The following is a 9,045-nucleotide window of genomic DNA, read 5'->3' on the forward strand; positions in this document are numbered from 1 at the left end:
AACAAGAGTCTTGGGGTTCATGGCCCCTTGGAGATGTCTGTGGGCATTTTTCTGGGGAGAAAGTCCACAGTTTCAGTAGATTCTCAAAGGTATCAGTGATTCTTGAAGGACTAACATCAGTGAACTAGAGACTCATGTCTACAAATTCTTTTAAAGCCAATATTTTTTAATCCCAGGAACTGTGAATACAGGTTTTGGAGAGGTTACTAAGGAGCTTGAAGCTATTCTGCAGGCAAGTCCAGGCAAGGAAAGGCGTGGGCTGGCCAGGGCCCTCTGCACAAGGCGGGCATCTCTGGGTGTGCAAGAGTCAAGTGCAGGAGCATTTATACACCCAGAAGGGGCTGAGACCATTGGAAGAATCTTGGAGACAGCAGGCCTGGCTGTGAGTTTTTGTGCCATGGTAACCGTGTGGCTTGAGCAATTCTCTCTCTCTTTTCTTAAGGATTTTATTTTAAACATTTTAAAATTTGTTTATTTTATTTATTTTGACTGTGCTGAGTTTCTCTAGGAGCAGAGAACAGGGGCTACTCTCTAGCGGTGGTGCGTGGTCTTCTCGTGGCTTCTCTCTTTGTGGAGCACAGACTAACTCCAGTACATGGTCTCAGTCGCTGTGGCGCAGTTTAGTTGCTCCGACACATGTGGGATCTTCCCAGACCAGGGATTGATTTCATGTCCCCTGCATTGGCAGGTTGGTTCTTACTGTGCCACCAGGAAAGTGAAAGTCACTCAGTAGTGTCCAACTCTTTGCAACCCCATGGACTATTCAGTCCATGGAGTTCTCTTAGGCTAGAATACTGGAGCAGGTAACCTTTCCCTTCTCTAGGAGATCTCTCCAACCCAGGGATTGAGCCCAGGTGTCCCGCATTGCAGGTGGATTCTTTACCAGCTGAGCCACAATGGAAGCCCATGCCACCAGGAAGTCCTTGGGCAATTCTCTTAACTGCCCCGAACCTGCTCTTCATCTCTAAAATGGTAGTAATCCCCACCGCAGTCATGGGAGGATCAGATGAGATTCTGTAGGTAGAAATGCTTTGTAAGAGGTAATGGTGTCTTGGACCCACTCATTAACTAGATGGCTGAGTTTGGGTTTAGAACAAACCAGAAAGCATTTTGAAAAGTCTAGTTTAAGACAGTCTGGGAAAAAAAAAAAAAGACAGTCTGCCCTGTTGTAGCTTAATCATTATTCTGCTGCTAAATGATTTACCATTTGGCCGGTCCCGGCTTGTTTACACCTGGCCCTGTCTGGCTCTGTCTGTGTGAAGGTGGGAAGGGCTTGGGCCTTCCAGACACACACAGATACTGCTTCCTGTTTTAATGCCCTTTAGAGTTCCCTTCTTGGGACTCCCAGATGCCCCTTAGATGGGCCTTCGAGGCATGTGTAAATCCTGAGCCCATCCAGAACTTTCTAAGATGGGACCTGGAGTGAGCCAGGATCTCTGGGATGAAAAGGATCCAGGTGGGCAGAGCAGTGGGTCCATTTGCTCGGCCCTGGCGTCTCAGCAAAGGTGGAGAGAATCAGCTCAGAGCAGAGCAGCAGAGGAGGTCTAGGGAAGGGTGAGGTGCTTTGAAGAAGGCAACTCAGAAGAAGTGATAATAAAAGATACCCTCTTAAAACATTTTTTAGACTTTAAAATTTTATCCAAAAGAGTGCATATAAACCCTATTTTTATAGTTTAAGAGGAAGAAAGGAACACCAGTATTCCCCACTAAGGGACATAAGAAATAGAAATAGACTATTAGCAGGAAGACTTGCCTAGTGGTTCAGTGGTTAAGACTCCATGCTTTCAATGCAGGGAGTGTGGGTTCAATCCCTGGTCAGGGAATTAAGATCCCACATGCTGCATAGCATGGCTGGAGAAAAAAAAAAGAATATTACCAGGACCTTAAAAATTCACTTTCTCCCCCATTCTCCTCCAATCACATGCCTTTTCCTTCCACACCCCACAGAGTAACCACTGTCCTGAATTTCCTATTAGTCACTCACCTGCTTTTCTTTATAGTAAGAATGTGTGTGTGTGTGCACACACATGCATGCATGTGTAATATCTGCTATTGGTAGACATTTTGGTTATCTTCCAGATTTTAGCTATTAAAGATACTTTTATGTTTCTCATAATATGAGAGACATCTGATTGCTGCTTCTTAACCCTAGTTATATGTTGAAATGAGAAGCTTTTAAAAATGCTAATGCCCAGGTCCCACCCTGAGATTACAGTTTAGCCGGTCTGGGTGCCACCTAGGCATCTGGGCTTTTGAAAGCTCCCCAGGGGCCTCCAGTGGACATCTCAAGGCAGATCTTGACTCCATAGGTCCATGATGGGGACCTGGATTCTGCCTTTCTAGGAGGCTTCCAGGCAATGCTGATCACAGGACTCCATTTTGAGTAGTGCAGAGTTGTACGGGATCGGTCTGTTCAGCTTCACTAAGTAACGTCAAGTCATTTCCAGAGGAAGAGCACCAATTTCCCTCCCATCAACTGGACAGAAGTTCCAGTCATTCACACAGTTTTTTTGGTCATGCCACTGGGCCTGTGGGATCTTAGTTCCCCTACCAGGGATCAAATCCACACTCTCTGCACTGCAAGGACAAAGTCTTAATCGCTGGTCTGCCAGGGAAGTTCCAAGTAATTCACACTTGACATCCTCTGACTTTGTGAATTTTTGCTTTAAACAGTGGATGTGAAATATTACTTCCCTGATTATGCATGAGAATAAGCAACCTTTTAAAAACACATGGGCGTTTTGTAAGTTCTTTCATGTAAAATGTCTGGGCATGACTCTGGTCCACTTTTCTGACAGAGTTCTCTCTTTTCTAGGTGATTATATATTCCTGCACTAATCCTTTATTTTCACATGCTGCAAATATATCCTCCCAGTTTGTTCCTCACCTTTTTATTGTCTGGGCTTTCTAGGTGGCGCAGTTGGTAAAGAATCCGCCTTCTCAGTGTGGATACACAAGAGACATGGGTTCAACTCCTGGGTTGAAAAGTCCCCTGGAGGAAGAAATGGCAACCCACTCCAGTATTCCTGCCTAGAGAACCTCATGGACAGAGGAGGCTGGTGGTCTACACTCCATGGGGTCACAAAGAGTCGGACATGATTGAGCATGCAGGCATGCTTCTTTATTGTCTTCATGACATATTTTGCCAAACAGATATTCTCATTTTTACTTGGAGAAACCATAATGGGCTTTTGCTTCATTATTACTTTAATAAGTAAACTCAAAATACATTAAAAAAAATTTTTTTTCAAAACCACAAGAAGAAATCGATAAATATCATCAGTGCCAATAACCCCAAATATTTAGGTGGCCTAAATATCAAGCTCCTTATAAATAAATCCTGCTTCCTATATCCCTAATGTAGTAAAATTTACATTCTGGTAACAGTGGAAAAATAGGCAATAATCAGATAAATGGATTACAGGCTAAGTATTACTGGGTGCTTGTAGGAAAAGTCAAGTACAGTGGTCAATCAGCTTACTTGTGCCTGACCCTCAGCTCATTTAAGCCTTTTCAGATATATAGACAGATGTTTGTATTCCTAGAAATGCTAAGAAAGGTTTTTTTTTGGCTGAGAGTTGCCTAGTCAGATATGACTGAGCAACTAACACACACTACCTTCCTAGTAGGCAGAAAGAATCCAGTTCTGTTAACTCATTTCTCTGTGTCTTGTTTCTATGGGGCTGGGGGTGGGGGTTGGGGGAGGGGGCACTATAAGGAATTTAAAAGAAACTATTTTAGATCGAGGGTCAGAAAATGTTTCCTATAGAATGTTGGAGAGTAAATCTTTTTGGTTTCGAGGGCTATATGGTCTCCACCCTTGAACCCTACCATAATTGCACTGAAGCAACTCTAGCCAGCATGTAAATGAAGGGGTGGGCCTGTGTTCCAAGAAAACCTGATTCACAAAGCAGTGGTGGGCCAGATTTGGCTCATGGGCTGTAGTTTGCCAATTCCTGCCTTACAAATTCTTTCTTTGATATTGTTTATTGCTTGTGTTTCAGTCTAGAAATAACACATGCTCGTGGGCGGGGGTGGGATTCGAGCAATACAGGAATATTTAAAGTAGAAAAATGAGAGGCTCTTGTCATCTCTCTCCTGCTTTACTAATCCCACTCATTAGAGATGACCCACCTGACATACTGGAAGGAAGCCTGGGACACCTCCCTGACACACACACAGCCACACGAGCAACTCCAGGGTCTCAGGGTGACCTAAGCGAAGACGCACCCAAAGGGCAGGTGGATGTGGCTGGGTGGTGCTTCGCCCTCTGGGCTGCCTGCTGTCACCTCAAAGGTGAACTCTGTTCTTTTCGGTACAAGAAACTGATGGGTTTTTTTCTTTAAAACCAAGACTGGAACTTCCCGGACAGTTCAGTGTTTGAGACTTCACCTCCCAATGTGCTGGTTCGATCCCTGGTTGGGGAGCTAAGATCCCATATGCCTCGTGTTTAAAAAGTCAGAAACATAAAACAGAAGCAATATTGTAAGAAGTTCAATAAAGACTTTAGAAATGGTCCACATCAAAAAAAATCTTTAATAAAGATAAAAAAGTAAAAACAAGATCACTCAGTACACAAGTAGCAGTCAATAGAAAAAATCAGAATATAACAGGCATTCTTTTGTCAAGTCTCATTTACCAAGCAGACTGATACACAGAATTCGTTCTGTCCCTTCTCCTGTCCCTCCCTGCCCTTCTCCCTCCCTCCCTTCCTCCTTCCCTCCTTTCCTTCCTTTCACAAATGTTTTTGGTTCTAAGGATGCAGCAGTGAACAGACAAAGCCCTTGTCCTCTTGCAGCTTCTCTGCTAGGAGGGGAAACAGACAATAGTAGGTGAGCACATGAAAAAGTCAGACACGTGTTCTAAAGGACACAGGAGACAACCGAGAAGGTAATTAAAGGGATGGAGTCTTTAGGCCTTTGATGCTGATGACCTCGGGGTTCAACGTGCATCTGTGGAGTCCCTCTGCCTGAGCCTGAGTCTCGGCTCCACCAGCTTCTCCCTGTGTCACCGTGTGCACTCTCTGTGCCTCAGTTTCCTTGCTTGTAAAATGAGGGTGACTCAGGATTCATATCATAACACCGAGGTGAGGACTGTGTAAAGAACGTACTGAGCTCTCAATAAAAATGCCAGCTCTTATCAGCCGTAGAAATAGAACACTGTGGTCTCTCCTGAAAGAATTTTGCACGTGAACACATTAGTAAAATCCTCCCGGGAAGATGTGGGTACATGGCAGCATTATTCAATATGTGCCGAGTCTCTGTTCACTCTCCATATCACGCAGGGCACTGGCTTTTGTGTAGAATAGAACCCCTGGGGGCTCTTTTTCTTTAATAAGAATTTTCTTGGTAAAAATCTTCCTCTCCAGAAATACAAAGTGTTTTGAATTCTCTCTCATAGACTTACATTGAACAACGCCACCCCCCCAAACCCCCACCAGAAGGTAAGAGTGTAAACTCAGGAGAGAGCCAGGCTTTCCTTCTGAGGACAGTGTGTGTCCTGCCAGCAGCATGGTTTATCTTCAAAGACACAGAACAACCTGATATCACCCGGCACTTACAATGAAACAAACAGGGGCCCTTCTCCTTGAGTACATGAAAGAGTTTCTAGAGTCAGCCAGCCTCTCCCCATTGTCTTGCAAGCTTCCTTGCCTCCTGTATTTTTTATGTACATCAGTTTAATAATATGGCATGGTAACCCACCCCAGTATTCTTGCCTGAAGAATCCCCTGGACAACATTCTATAGGAAACAGAGCCTGGTGGGCTATGATCCATAGGGTCACAAAGAGTCAGAGTGACTAGCAGCTTAGCAGCACTAATGTGACTCATACCTCGACCAGAAGTTCATGTGTTTAACTACCCTCTGCTGCCTGGGAGCTTCCTTGGGAAGTTACCAGGTCTAGGATCCCCCAGGAGAGGATGGACCACACCTTCAGAGCGGGGAGGAGAGGGAAGGGAGAGGAGGGGAAGGATGAGACAGAGTTTCTACAATATGTCCTGGAATTCATATTTTCTAGTCATTAACTTTAGCAGGAGTAAGTATTATCTTTTTCCTATATATTTACCATTAGTTTTCAAAGGTATATAGATACAGCTGTGATTAAAAACCATTTTACAAAATCACTTACAGAATTCTTAGACTCACTAATATCATATTGTGTTAAGTATATATATTGTTACTGTTGTTGTTGCTTGGTTGCTAAGTCATGTCCAACTCTTTGCGACCTTTATATATATATATTTTTTTTTTCAGTTAAAAAAATTTTTTTGGCCATGCCATGTGGCTTGTGGGATCTTAGTTTCTTAACCAGAGATTGAACCCTGGCCCCCAGCAATGGAAGCAAGGTAGTCCTAACCTAACTACCAGGGTAGTCCCTAAATATTCGGTTTGTTGTTGTTTAGTCGCTAAGTCATGTCTGACTCTTTGAGACCCCATGGAATATAGCCCTCCAGGCTCCTCTGTCCATGGGATTTTCCAAGCAAGAATACTGGAGTGGGTTGCTATTTCCTTCTCCAGGGGATCTTCCTGACCAGGGATCGAACCTGAGGCTCCTGCACTGGCAGGTGTATTATTTACTACTGAGCCACCAAGGAAACCATCTAAATATTTTCTTCATTACCTTCAAATCCTACGCTGCTGGACCAGTAGTTCTCAAAGTGTGGTCCCTGGACCAGCAGTGTCACCATCACCTGCAAACTCATCAGAAGTGTGGATTACTGACACCATCCCATACCTGCAGAATCAAAAACTCTGCAGGGGAGGGACCCAACAGCCTGTTTAACAAGTCCTCCAGGGGATTTGCTTCATTTTAAGTTTGAAAGGCTTCCCAGGTGGCTCAGTGGTAAAGAGACTGCCTGCCAATGTAGGAAACGCGGGTTCCGTCCATGAGTCAGGAAGATCCCCTGGAGGAGGAAATGGCAACCCACTCCAGTATTCTTGCCTGCAGAATTCCATGGACAGATGAGCCTGGCGGGCTACAGTCTATGGGGTTGCAAAGAGTCAGACGCGACTGAGCAACTAAGCACGCACACGCGAGTTTTGCAAATCTCTGAGCTGGATTATTTGATGTTTAAATCCAAAAGGGGTCCTACTGAGAGGAGTTCAGGAAAAGACTCATTGTTCTTTGGCCCCTGGAACACGTACCAGGGGAACAGGTTTTAAAGCTGTCCCAATTCATCACTGACAACCTCCTCCGGTCAGTACACATGCTTCTGAGGGCCAGCCAATCAGCGACAGCCTTGTTCCAGTGACCTGGCTTCCTTTGCTAAAGGTCACTTAGTGCCTGAATACTACCACTGTTAAGAGTCCACTAATCCCCAGCCACACGCTTCCCAATCGCTCACTAAGAAATCCATAGTTTACTGTGTTTTGTCATTGTTGTTCAGTTGCTCAGTTGTGTCTGACTCTTTACAACCCCATGGACTGCAGCAGACCAGGCTTCCCTGTCCTTCATCATCTCCCAGAGGTTTAAACTCATGTCCACTGAGTTAGTGATACCATCCAACTATCTAATTCTCTGTCCTCCTGCCCTCACAAACAACAAATCCAGCTTTTTGCTTCAGATATAGCATAGACACCTCTTTCTTCAGCATCGCATGCAAAACATTGTGTTTAGTCCAGAGATGACAGTTGCTGACACTTGCAGGGGCAGAGACAATCGTGAATGCATACAGTGGGCCAGGTGTGAGGCAGTACTGGGTAGAGAAGTGGAGATGTGAAGAGGCAGTCGTTATTATGACAGATACACCCCTGCAGGGCCAAATGAGGCACCCCCGCAGCCCTGGGGCCTGCAGGGTGTCAGTCTGTAACATCCAGATTAGCCCACCTTCCTGCATTTTTATTGGGCTTCCCAGGTGGCTCAGTGGTCAAGAACCCGCATGCCAATGCAGGAGATGCAAGAGGTGTGGGTTCAGTCCCTGGGTTGGGAAGAGGCCCTGGAGGAGGACATGGCAACCTGCTCCAGTATTCTTGCCTGGAGAGTTCCACAGACAGAGGAGTCTGGTGGGCTACAGTCCATGGGGTTGCAAAGAATCAGATACAACTGAGCAAATGAGTACACACACACATTGCATTTTTATCTAAGAGGTAATCTAGATGAAGAGAATTGCCCAAGAACAACTGATTTAGTGGCAGTTTACATGTAGTCCATTCCCATACCACTGTCCTTTCTTTTTATTCCTGCACAAAGTGTAAAGGTGTGAAACAAACAAGATTGTCAATAATTTTTCAAGGAATTTCATGTCCCAATTCTTTTCACTCTCAGTCACCTTAGTTCCACCAAAGTCATAATCGTCAAGCTAAGATAGCCCTTTAAAAAGAAGTTTTGCCCAGTCCACAGCTGTCATGTTGGTCAGTTCACAATTCTTTTGGTTCAGCTTCTTTGATTGCCAATGGAATACGGACACACTTCAAAATTCCAAATTCAAATTTGTAGTCTTTGGGATCCAGTTTTCTCAAGCAATTTACTTTAGGACCCTAGAAGTTAAATATAGCAAGTACATTGCAATTTATTCCTTCATCTTTTCTAATATTGAAGAGGCTTGTGATATGTTAACAGGTTTCATTTTCACCACTGCAATAAAATTACAGTAATAGAAGCAGAACCTGTATTCTCAATATAGCCACATTAACAGTTTATGGACACCATGAACAACAGTGCCCATTTTCAGTAGAGTGAGGCTTTGCTGTACTTTCTATACTTTTGGGAAGAAGGCAAAAGATTTCATGGCATCATACAAAAACATACCAAATGTGTTTATTATGTTGCTGTTGAAACCATGAGGTATACATGTTGTAGCTAAGGGTAATAGCAGTAAAAGCAAAACCAAATCCTTTGTCTTGGCTGTCTAGGAATTTCACGGAGTATTCAAATACCATTTTATCTACATATATTTGTTTCCCAGGCCAGGAGTTTCTCTTTGGGAGTATTCTATGAATCTCACTGGAGAAATGATGTTTATTTATTACTGCATCTGCTGAGCAATAGATTCTCAGTCTGTCACTGTGTTAGTCTGGGGACAGAGGGAAGAGTAAGATGCATGTCT

At 44.1% G+C, this 9,045-nt stretch overlaps 1 non-coding gene across 1 annotated transcript; it reads right to left on the reverse strand.

The window, feature by feature from the left end:
- Window positions 1–8,546: 8,546 nt before the first annotated feature.
- On the reverse strand, window positions 8,547–8,682 carry LOC133068725 (small nucleolar RNA SNORA1). The gene has a single exon (XR_009695678.1). It is a non-coding gene; the product is annotated as a small nucleolar RNA SNORA1 (small nucleolar RNA).
- Between the last annotated feature and the right edge of the window lie 363 nt (window positions 8,683–9,045).

This window comes from Dama dama, chromosome 13 (genome assembly GCF_033118175.1).
Source record: "Dama dama isolate Ldn47 chromosome 13, ASM3311817v1, whole genome shotgun sequence".
In the NCBI taxonomy this organism is placed as follows: domain Eukaryota; kingdom Metazoa; phylum Chordata; class Mammalia; order Artiodactyla; family Cervidae; genus Dama; species Dama dama.